The 10,677-nt window shown below is 39.7% G+C and overlaps 1 pseudogene; it reads left to right on the forward strand.

The window, feature by feature from the left end:
• Positions 1 to 8,369: 8,369 nt before the first annotated feature.
• LOC103088034 (ADP-ribosylation factor-related protein 1 pseudogene) overlaps positions 8,370 to 10,677 on the forward strand; it is a 4,221-nt pseudogene continuing 1,913 nt past the window's right edge.

Here is a 10,677-nt window from a genome sequence, read left to right on the forward strand (position 1 = left end):
ATGACAGGACTGAGAGAAGGAAGAAGCAAAGAACTAAGTTCTTTGTGAAGCTGGGCTATTATCTTCTAAGAACCCAGATTCTGATATCATATTTATGTAACTACACATTTTTATTTTTAACTGGAAGAATGATTCACCTTCCACAGTTGAAGAAAGATCTCTAATTGTTGTTGTGGGTTGTAATATGGGAAAGAAAAGGATATTAAAAGAAACAAACAAAACAAACAACAACAACAAAAAAACATGCTGGGCAGAATCTAAAAACAACCTGATGTAGCAAACGAAGTTTGGTGGGGACCAGTGGGAAGAACAAAGTTGATAGAGTATTCGGGAAGGGATTTTTAAGATGTGGTGTGTTAGAAGGATAATTGGATATAAAAGGTGGTGTCACCTCAGTCAAGAATCCCTGTGTTACCTATGATCCTCAGAGGATTATTCTTGTCTGGTTGGCTGGAAGCCCCTACCATCTGCAGGGCAAAGCGGGTGATATACCTGGCAGTCCCTTTGAGATTTTGTATATTTCTGAGCAGGGGACACAGAGGCCCAGTTCATGATTGAATGTCTCGGAAGACTCCCCAGAAAGTCTGGGCCTCTTTGGTTAACTGGGTGGTTCACCTAGTTACTGTCCAAGGTCAAGGATGCCACATCCACATCATCAATTACATGGGCAATTAAGAATTGCATTTAGATTAGAAACCCAGATACCTGTAACTGAGGAGACGGAAAATCAACAAAATAGAAATATAATGAGATCAGAAATAAAAAGCAGAATGTGGTAACCAAGTAAAGCCCATGACCCCAGCAGTGGAGGTACAGTGAAGCAGAGGGGAGACTAATTTTTGTTCAGGGGTTATTAAGAAGAAACACCTGAAAACAAATCACTGCAAAGAGGATTTATTATCTGTTTGCTTCCGGTTATTACTCACTCTCTAGAAGCCCCTGAAGGCTGTATCTACATCATTTCCCACAGGGTTTTAATGGGGTGGATATGGAGGTGAAATTTTGGTCCCCAAATTTGACAACCTAGGAATAGAAGGGATTCTAGAGACAAACTATCATTTTATTTCCTTTCTCAGAAAACCCCATGTCTCATTTCATAAATTAAAGACTTGGCATGATATATTTAATTGTAATTTCTTCCTCTGGCCCATGTAAAGTTCAATCTGAAACAATTTCAGAGTGTTTCATTTTAATGACTGAAATGTGTATTCAATTCCTATAAAAATCCAAAGCTCCATTCCGAATGCAGTTGACATTCTCCAGCACATCATTTAAATTTCTCCTAGTAATTTTCTGCCTTCTGTGAGACAGTGATATTACACTGCCTCAAGGCATTCTGCATATTTTGTTGATTTTAACATTTAAAGTCCTGGTGGTTTTTACTCTCTCATTATGTCCCTGTTCATGTCCCATATTTTTCTCTACTCTTCTCTAAGAAGCAGTGAGGAAGTTGAAATAATTTGTGCAAGTTTAAACAGCAATTTCTCAGAGATGGGGACAGAAGAAGGTTTGAGATAGAAGCATCAATGAACATATCAAGAGTCAAGGAAGTTTGTTCTGGTTATGATGGCTATGAAATATCTGAATTCTTCTACCTACCATGTGGAAGTCCTCAAAATAAAATGGAAGCTGAGGTCTAGAATGACTTTCAGCATTTAGGGAATGAAAAAAATTATAAAACCACTACATTATTTGAAATTTCTTAGGCAAAAGAATAGGAGAGACATGGTGGAAAACGGTAGAGTACTCCAAGTCTCTGACTTTTCAAAAGTAAACTCTTAAGTGGAGAAGAAACACTTGAATGAAAATAGGAGAGAAGAATAAGCCAATCTGATCAAAAGACAATGCCAAGAGCCATTAGGCCTATTAAAAATTTCCAAATACCTCCATTCCAATGCATTAATATGAAAAGGAAGAACCTGTGTCATATCTAACATATGTATGTATTGTATCTTGTACCTATATATTTTCCATTGTAATATCTAGAACATGACACATGTTCCCAGGTACTTGTAAACTTTAACTAGTAGTATTCTTTGTAAATATTTTTATTTTTAATCTTTACCCCTCATTTCTTCTCAACCATTTGCTTTCTTTGGCTTAGATCTTTTTCATTTATCCATCCATTAATCCACCTATCTAACACTTACTGAGAAACTCCAGCGTGGTAGATTAAAGATGGCCACACATTCTTTGACACTTTTCAAATTGAGACCTGGTAAGGTGGCAGGGGGTGTCTATTTTCCTTCCTTTTGAATCTAGATGGGCTCTGCAAAAGCTCTGACCAATTAGAATAATTGACTGGGCAGAATTAATGTGGTTCCTTTTTTGCGCCAGGCCTTAAAAAACTGGTAGCTTCTACTTCTTATTTTCTGAAATGCCTGTCCTGGGGGGAAGTCAGTCACCTTGTGAGAAGGTTAATGCCCCTGAGTATCACTGTATGAGGAAGCCCAGGCTAACCACACACACAGGCCATGTGGGAGAGATGGCCGACGGGCCCTAGTGACAGACACGTGAGTGAGGAAGCTTTTTTTTTTTTTTTTTTTTTTTGGGGTACACGGGCTTCTCCCTGCTGTGACCTCTCCCGTTGCGGAACACAGGCTCCGGACGCGCAGGCTCAGCGGCCATGGCTCACGGGCCCAGCCGCTCCGCGGCATGTGGGATCCTCCCAGACCAGGGCACAAACCCGCAACCCCTGCATCGGCAGGCGGACTCTCAACCACTGCGCCACCAGGGAAGCCCAGTGAGGAAGCTTTTTGATGACTCCAGCCACAGGCCATCTGACTGCAACCACATGAATGACCCTAAGAAACAACCAACCACTGAGTCTGTCAACACCCAGAAAAAAGATACATTGTTATTTTAAGCAACTAAGTTTTGGAATGGGTTATCATGTAGCAATAGATAACCAGAACAGCCATATCCAATGTAGAATGCTGGGAGGCTACAGGGAAAAGTAAAACAAGAATCTCTTTCTCAAGGAAAAAGTAGAAAAGTTTTAATTAACCTCATGAAAAGTAGTTTAAAAGTGGCTAATTCTACAGGAACATAGAGGAATAAAGGATTAATTATAGCTCGGGTCAGGTTTTGTAAATGTTCACTGTTGAAGTAAAAGAGAGGTGACTGAACTGTGTGAATTATTTATTTTCTCTGAGATGCAGTTTCCTTATTTATAAATCTTGTAAGGATCAAGTAGATTAATCATGTAAAATGCTTAAAATATGGTCTGGCCCATGGTAAATGATCAATATATGTCAGCTGCTATTATTATTTTATTATTATCATCATCATCATCAACAGCAGCAGTAGCAGTGACAAGCATCTCCATCCCAAGATGTAACTGGAAAGACCAATAACTCTGCCAAGTTAGTTCTGCTGGCCCTTGGTGGTAAAGAAGTCCATAGTTATGCTTCTGCCTCTCACACTAATGTTCTTTTGAGCATCTTTGATCCTCAACAGCCATCAAATAATTGTATTGCTGCTAGTTACACTAGTCTGTCTAAAATCATCGTTTCTAAATGATGTATAGAGGAAAGACACTATGGCATAATGCTTAATCCTGTTTTGCACATAAACTGGCTGTGTGACTTTCTGTGCTTCATATGTCTTATCCTTAAAACAAAAAAAAACTGTTTATCTACCCCAAGAGGTTGTAGTGAGGATGAAATGGGTTAATATATACATGTGGAGTCCTTAGCACAGTGTTGAATAAATGTTTGTTTTTTTAAATTATTATTACTATTACCGCCACTGGCAAGTGAAAATAATACAGTCCCCACTATATGTTAGCCATTTTTATATATCACTAATGAGCCATTCAACAACATCTGACCATAATTGTTACCATTTCTATGAGAAAACTGAGGTTCAGAGACAAATTATTTTCCCACTGTCACCTAGCAAGATACTGATACAATCACACTTTAATCCACATCTAGCTGATTCCAAATCTCTTTCCTTTTCTACTATGTCATTCCTTCTTTTTTTTTTTTTTCTTTTGTGGTACGTGGGCCTCTCACACTGTTGTGGCTCCTCCCGTTGCGGAGCACAGGCTCCGGATGTGCAGGCCCAGCGGCCATGGCTCACAGGCCTAGCCGCTCCGCGGCATGTGGGATCTTCCCAGACCGGGGCACAAACCCGCGTCCCCTGCATCAGCAGGCGGACTCTCAACCACTGCGCCACCAGGGAAGCCCTGTCATTCCTTCTTGAAAAAATAATAATATTTATCATAAACAGAAATTAACACACATTCTCACTTTGTTAAGGTTGCCAGATTTAGCAAGTAAAAATAAAAAATATTCATTGTTTACCTGAAATTCAAATTTAACTGGATGACATAATTATCTGACAATCCAGTGTCTTTATATATTTTGTACATAGCTGTTAAACCTGAAACATTTTTTCTTTTTTGCTAACCATTGAAAATCAGAGATCAAGCCTTTTGACACTTATGTCTTCATTTGTTAGATGAAGTTTAGTTGAGGGAAGGAACACGTTTTTGTATTAGATATATCCTACCCTTAGATCTAGAGATTATTACCCAGATAGAAAGTGCTCCTTGGAGAAAGGGACTTTGTCTAACTCGAGTTTGGGTCTCCCAACACTATATATAACATATATGGGCTCTCAAAAAAATGCTTATGGAATCAAAACAGCAGTCAAGGTTCTTAGGAGTCCTTCAGAGGGAAGATGTGTGCAGTGAGAAAATGTTTAACAAATGGTGTGCACAGCAAACATGAAGCAGCAGGAACTTTGTGTAGCTGTTTGGCAAGTTAGAAATTGACAATAATCTTTCTTCTAATACAACCAGAAGAAACTTCAAATCCACTTATCCAAGCCTTAGGGGTAAATATTGTGACTACTCCCTTACTCATGATGAAGCTCTAAATAGACAGACTTGACCAATACTAGCATATCTGGAATATTATATACTATGGCCAAAGTTTGATTCAAAGTTGTATTATAGGAAAGTTTCTTCACCATCATCATCACGATCATCATCATCATTATCATCATCATCGTCATCATCATCATTATCATGTTATACCTATTTGCACACTGGATCATCTTCAGGATTACATTCAGTGAGAAAATCATAAAACTAAGGAAACCTTTTGGAAAGAGAAAGAGAAGGCATGACTAAGGTTTAGTTACAGGGAAGGACAATGGAGAACCTAAAATAAAACTACCACAAGAGACAGAAGCAGTGGATTGGAATAGAGGAAAAGGAGAAAATAAAATGTTTGATCTCTGAGCTGAAAAAACTGGAAGGAGATCTGATGCAGAATAGACTGACACTCTGGGGAAGTGAATGCATCTCAAAAACTGTAGCCCTGACAGCCCTGGCCAGTTTTTGCATGGAGATCTCTTGACACAGTATCTCCAGAGGAGTGGGGTTTATCCCCTCTGCCCAGGCCAGGAATCTGCACTAGCAGCCATCAGCATGGCAAGAAGAGTGGAATAATCCAACTATATCTCTGTGAACTTGACCATCAATGATGATACTTATTTACTGTGGACAGTTCTCCTGTTTTACGTGATCTTGTGTAATTTACTTAACATCTCTGGGCCTCTATTTTCTCACCTGTGAAATGAAGTTAATAAGAGTACCTATTATTAACTACATGTCTGTTATATAAGCTAAGCTTAAAAGCAATGTAATAAATTCTTACTGTTAATATTACCTATTTTTCACTGTAAACACTGTATTATGCAGTGACATCACTTTATTGTAACAAAAGAAGCTGTAGGGCTTCCCTGGTGGCGCAGTGGTTGAGAGTCCGCCTGCCGATGCAGGGGGCACGGGTTCGTGGCCCGGTCCGGGAAGATCCCACATGCCGTGGAGCGGCTGGGCCCGTGAGCCATGGCCGCTGAGCCTGCGCGTCTGGAGCCTGTGCTCCGCAACGGGAGAGGCCACAGCAGTGAGAGGCCCGCGTACCGAAAAAAAAAAAGAAGCAGTAGCTTTGGGAACCCAAAACAGTTTTGTCTTTGAACTTCTCTGACACTACACTGAGGGAATGAGAGGGAGCTTCCCTCTTTGAAGGCCTATCCACCTTGGACAACAGGAGAAAGCACTCAAGCTTCCAGTCCACCCCTATAATTCTCAGGCCTACAGGTCCACCAGCGTGCCAGAAGTACCATAAAAAACCAATAACATGGTGGGTGCAGACCATTCTCCAATCTCAGGGCATACACTGGGGGCCGGTACCAGCTCTGAGATCTCGGACTGAACAGCACTGGCAAACCTGGCCAATGCTAAACACACAAGATTCCTGAACATGGAAGAGGAAGAGGGAGCCTCTGACAAGGGCAGGCATCTGTTTGACCTTTATGCTTTGGTCACCACCTCAAAGTAAGATATTCTTCACCCAATTAGGTGCAGAAAATACAGACATACCTCGGAGATGCTGTGGGTTCAGTTCCAGACTACCACAATAAAGCAAATGTCACAATAAAGGGAATCACACAAATTGTTGGGTTTCCCAGTATATATAAAAGTCATGTGTACACTATGCTGTAGTCTGTTAAGTGTGCAGTAGCATTATACCTAAAAACAGTGCACATGCCTTAATTAAAAATGCTAACCATCACCTGAGCCTTCAGCAAGCTGTAAAGTTTTTGCTGGTGGAGGGTCTTGCCTCGATGTCTATGGCTGCTGACAGATCAGGATGGTGGCTGCTGAGGGCTGGGATGGCTGTGGTAATTTCTTAAAATAAGACATCAGTGAAGTTTGCCACATTTATTGACTCTTCCTCTCATGAACAATTTCTCTGTAGCATGCAATGCCATTTGATAACATCTGACCCATAATAAAACTTTCAAAACTGGAGTCACTCCTCTCAAACCCTGCTGCTGCTCTATTAAGTAAGTTTATGAAATATTACAAATCCTTTGTTGCCATTTCAACAATCTTCACAGCACCTTCACCAGGAGTAGATTCCATCTCAAGAAACCACTTTCTTTGCTCATCCATAAAAAGCAATTCTTCATCCATTCAAGTTTTATCATGAGATTGCAAGCAACTCAATTGCATCTTCAGGTTCCACTTCTAATTCCAGTTCTCTTGCTATTTCCACTTCATCTGCAGTTATTTCCTCCAGTGAAGTCTTGAACCCCTCCAAGTCACTCATGAGGGTTAGATCAACTTCTTCCCAACTCCTGTTATTGCTGATATTTTGACCTTTCCCCATGAATCACGGATTTTCTTAATGACATCTAGAATGGTGAATTCTTTCCAGAAGGTTTTTAATTTACTTTACCTCAGTCCATCAGAGTAATTACTATCTATGGCAGCTATAGTCTTATGAAATATATTGTTAAATCGTGAGACTTGAAAATCAAAATCACTCCTTAATCCGTGGGCTGCAGAACGGATATTGTGTTAGCAGGCATGAAAACATTATTCTCATTACACACCTTCATCAGAGGTCTTGGGTGACCAGGTGCATCATCAATGAGCAGTAATATTTTGGAAGGAATCCTTCCTCTGAGCAATAGGTCTCCACAGTGGGTTTCAATTATGTAGAAAACCATGAGGTAAACAGACGTGCTGTCATCCAGGCTTTGTTATTCCATTTATAGAGCACAGGCAGAGTAGATTGAGCATAATTCTGAAGGGCCCTAGGATTTTTCAGAACGGTAAGTGAGCACTGGGTTCAATTTAAAGTCACCAGGTGCATTAGGCCCTAACAAGGGAGTCAGTCTGTCCTTTGAAGTTTTTAGGCCAGGAATTAATATCTCCTCTCTAGCTATAAAAATCTTAGATGGCATCTCCTTCCAATATAAGGCTGTTTTGGCTACACTGAAAATCTGTTACTTGGTGTAGCCATTCACACAGTAAAGCATGCTTTAAATTTTTAGCAACTTAAATATGGTTGGGGTTAGAAGTTTGGTAACAGTATCATGTAATATTTGCTCTTTTAAAAAGCAAATTCTCTACCCTTTGAGTAGACCTTGGTTAAATTGCAAGTAATTTATTTGGAAAAATAAGAAACCAAAAGAACAAAAATAATTCTATATTTGTCCTTCGACATTTTCTTCCTCCTGATGATTTATCTTAGTTTTGTTTTGCTGACTCGCCACTTCTTTGAGTGTTGTGACCTTAAGGCAACTACTTTACTGTTTTTTGCTTTTTTGTTTTTAGAAAAATACAGTCTCTTGGTTAAAGCACATTCACAGTGGATTATTTTCTTCTTTTCTCCATCAGTTCTCAATATAAATGCAGTACATTTCATAAAATGACAGTACACACTGCTCTTTTCAACACTTTCAGAAATACATTTAGTGGTATGTTTGTGGATGACAAAATGATGTCAATGCATTTATCCATCTGCCTTTCTACTAAACTGTAGATCAATGCAGGGCATTTGATGTATACCGTGTATTATAAGTGCTGTCCTCAACACTTCTGAAAATGGGTTATACCAAAAGCTTTAAGCATGAATTCATGACACTCTATTTAGAATTGGAAATCCACAAATTTCAGACTACCTTATTCTATATTGATTCTCCTGTGGAAGAGATATAATGTTTAGAGACTACGTTGGCTAGAATTTTCTCTCTTAAAAAACAAGCAAAGGAATCAAATAGCAAAATTCATTTTTTGTTTCAGAGAAACCCTTACAAGTATTCCTAAGAACAAATAAATAAGACACATCAAATAGGACTTCTATTTCTACTTCTGTTTATGATGTGTGATATACACATGCATGTATATGTATATGTACATACATACATACATACAATGTCTATATGTATGTCTATATGTATGTATGTATATATCACACACACACATATAATTTTGAAGGTGCTGGAGAACTGCTGAAGCACAGAACTTGAGGAGCCAGGTCCTACAGCCACCACATAAGCAGTCCAACCGCCCTGAGGCCTGCATGCTGTAAGAAGCCCAAACTAGACCACATGCAGAATCCATATGGAGGTACTCAAGACTACATGAAGAGAGAGGCCCCAAGATTACATGAAGAGCCAGTGCCCAGCTGTTGCAGCTTCCACTGTTCTTGCTTCACATCACTGACTGCAACTTCATGGAATACCCTGAGTTGAACCTTTTCAAATTTTTTACCCACAGAAACAGTGAGAGATAACAAAACGATGATTGTTGTTTCAAGCCACAAAAAGAAAAGAAAAAAAAAAGGCGATGGAAAACATACTTCCTTCAGGGAATCTGCCAATTTCTGGAACACAGTGAGAGACCAAGGTTCTGGAAAATGGGTCTAGTCAGGGGGCAACTGAACAGAGGCAGAGAACCCACAGAGAACTTCTGAAAATATCAAGGTGCTGAAGAGACAAAACTCGGAGTTCAAGACTGCCATGCAGCCAATATTCAAAACTAACAGGTAGGTTTTACATTTTATCAGCTGCTGTTTTCACATAACATGCACAAAAATGGCTAAATGGAAAAAGACTGATCATAGCAAGTATTGGTGAGCATGTGGAGTGACTCAAACTCTCATATGTTTAAAGTGTTACAGACACTTGCACGTCTATTTGGCATTCAATACCTACTAGTGACAAACATGTATATTCCACTCCTATATATAAACTTGGATATACACTTAGCAGAAACAACTACATATGTTCATGAAAAGGCATGTACACTAGTGCATAGAAGCACTCTCCTTAATAAAGTAAAAAAGGAAACAATTCAAAGGTTCATCACAGCAGAATGAATGAATAAATGATCTTACATTCATACAATGAAATGCTATGCAGTAATGAGAGTGCATGAACTCCTTCTACCTGTAATAGCACAGTTTAATCTTACAAACATTATGCTGATTGAAATAAAGCCGAACACAAAAGAAGTCCTTCTTTTTGATTTCATTTATATAAAGCTCAAAAATAGGCAAAACTAATCTATACTGTGAGAAGTTAGGATAATGTTTCCCTTGGAAAGCATAGTGACTGGAAGTGGTCATTAGTGGGGTTCCGGGATGCTGCCAATGTTCTAGTTCTTGATCAGGTTGCTAGTTATATGGGTATTTTCTCTTGGTGAAAATTTATTGAGCTGTACACTTATGATTTGTGCATATCTCTAATAAGCTATGTCAATAATTATTCTTTTTTTTTTTTTTTTTTGCGGTATGTGGGCCTCTCACTGTTGTGGCCTCTCCCATTGTGGAGCACAGGCTCCGGACGAGCAGGCTCAGCGGCCATGGCTCACGGGCCCAGCCGCTCCACGGCATGTGGGATCTTCCCAGACCGGGACACGAACCCGTATCCCCTGCATCGGCAGGCGGACTCTCAACCACTGCGCCACCAGGGAAGCCCCAATAATTATTCTTTTAAAAATAAGATCTTGCTCCTATACTTTCATTGGTTTTCATTCTGGGAACCCTCCAGGTTTTCAGTGAAGAGCTATGAATTATCCCATCCTGGCTCTGGCAGGCGGAGGAAAAGTCATCATTTTGAAATACATCTGGAGCATTCTCTATAACAAAGGCCTGCTCTCCAGGGAAAAAGACTCTACCAGCAACTTACCCTAGGTAGAAGGAAGGGTCTTCATCCAACTCCAGCTCCCTCTAGCCTTCCTGTCTCACCTAAGGGGGAAAGGAGAAAGCAAAGAAACACTTATGAAAGTCAAAACCCAGGGACACAGGCCCACTAAATGGCTGACTTTCTTTTTTTTTTTTTTTTTTTTTTTTTTTTTTTTTTTTT

This window comes from Lipotes vexillifer, unplaced genomic scaffold, assembly GCF_000442215.2.
Source record: "Lipotes vexillifer unplaced genomic scaffold, Lipotes_vexillifer_v1.1 scaffold201, whole genome shotgun sequence".
Classification (NCBI taxonomy): domain Eukaryota; kingdom Metazoa; phylum Chordata; class Mammalia; order Artiodactyla; family Lipotidae; genus Lipotes; species Lipotes vexillifer.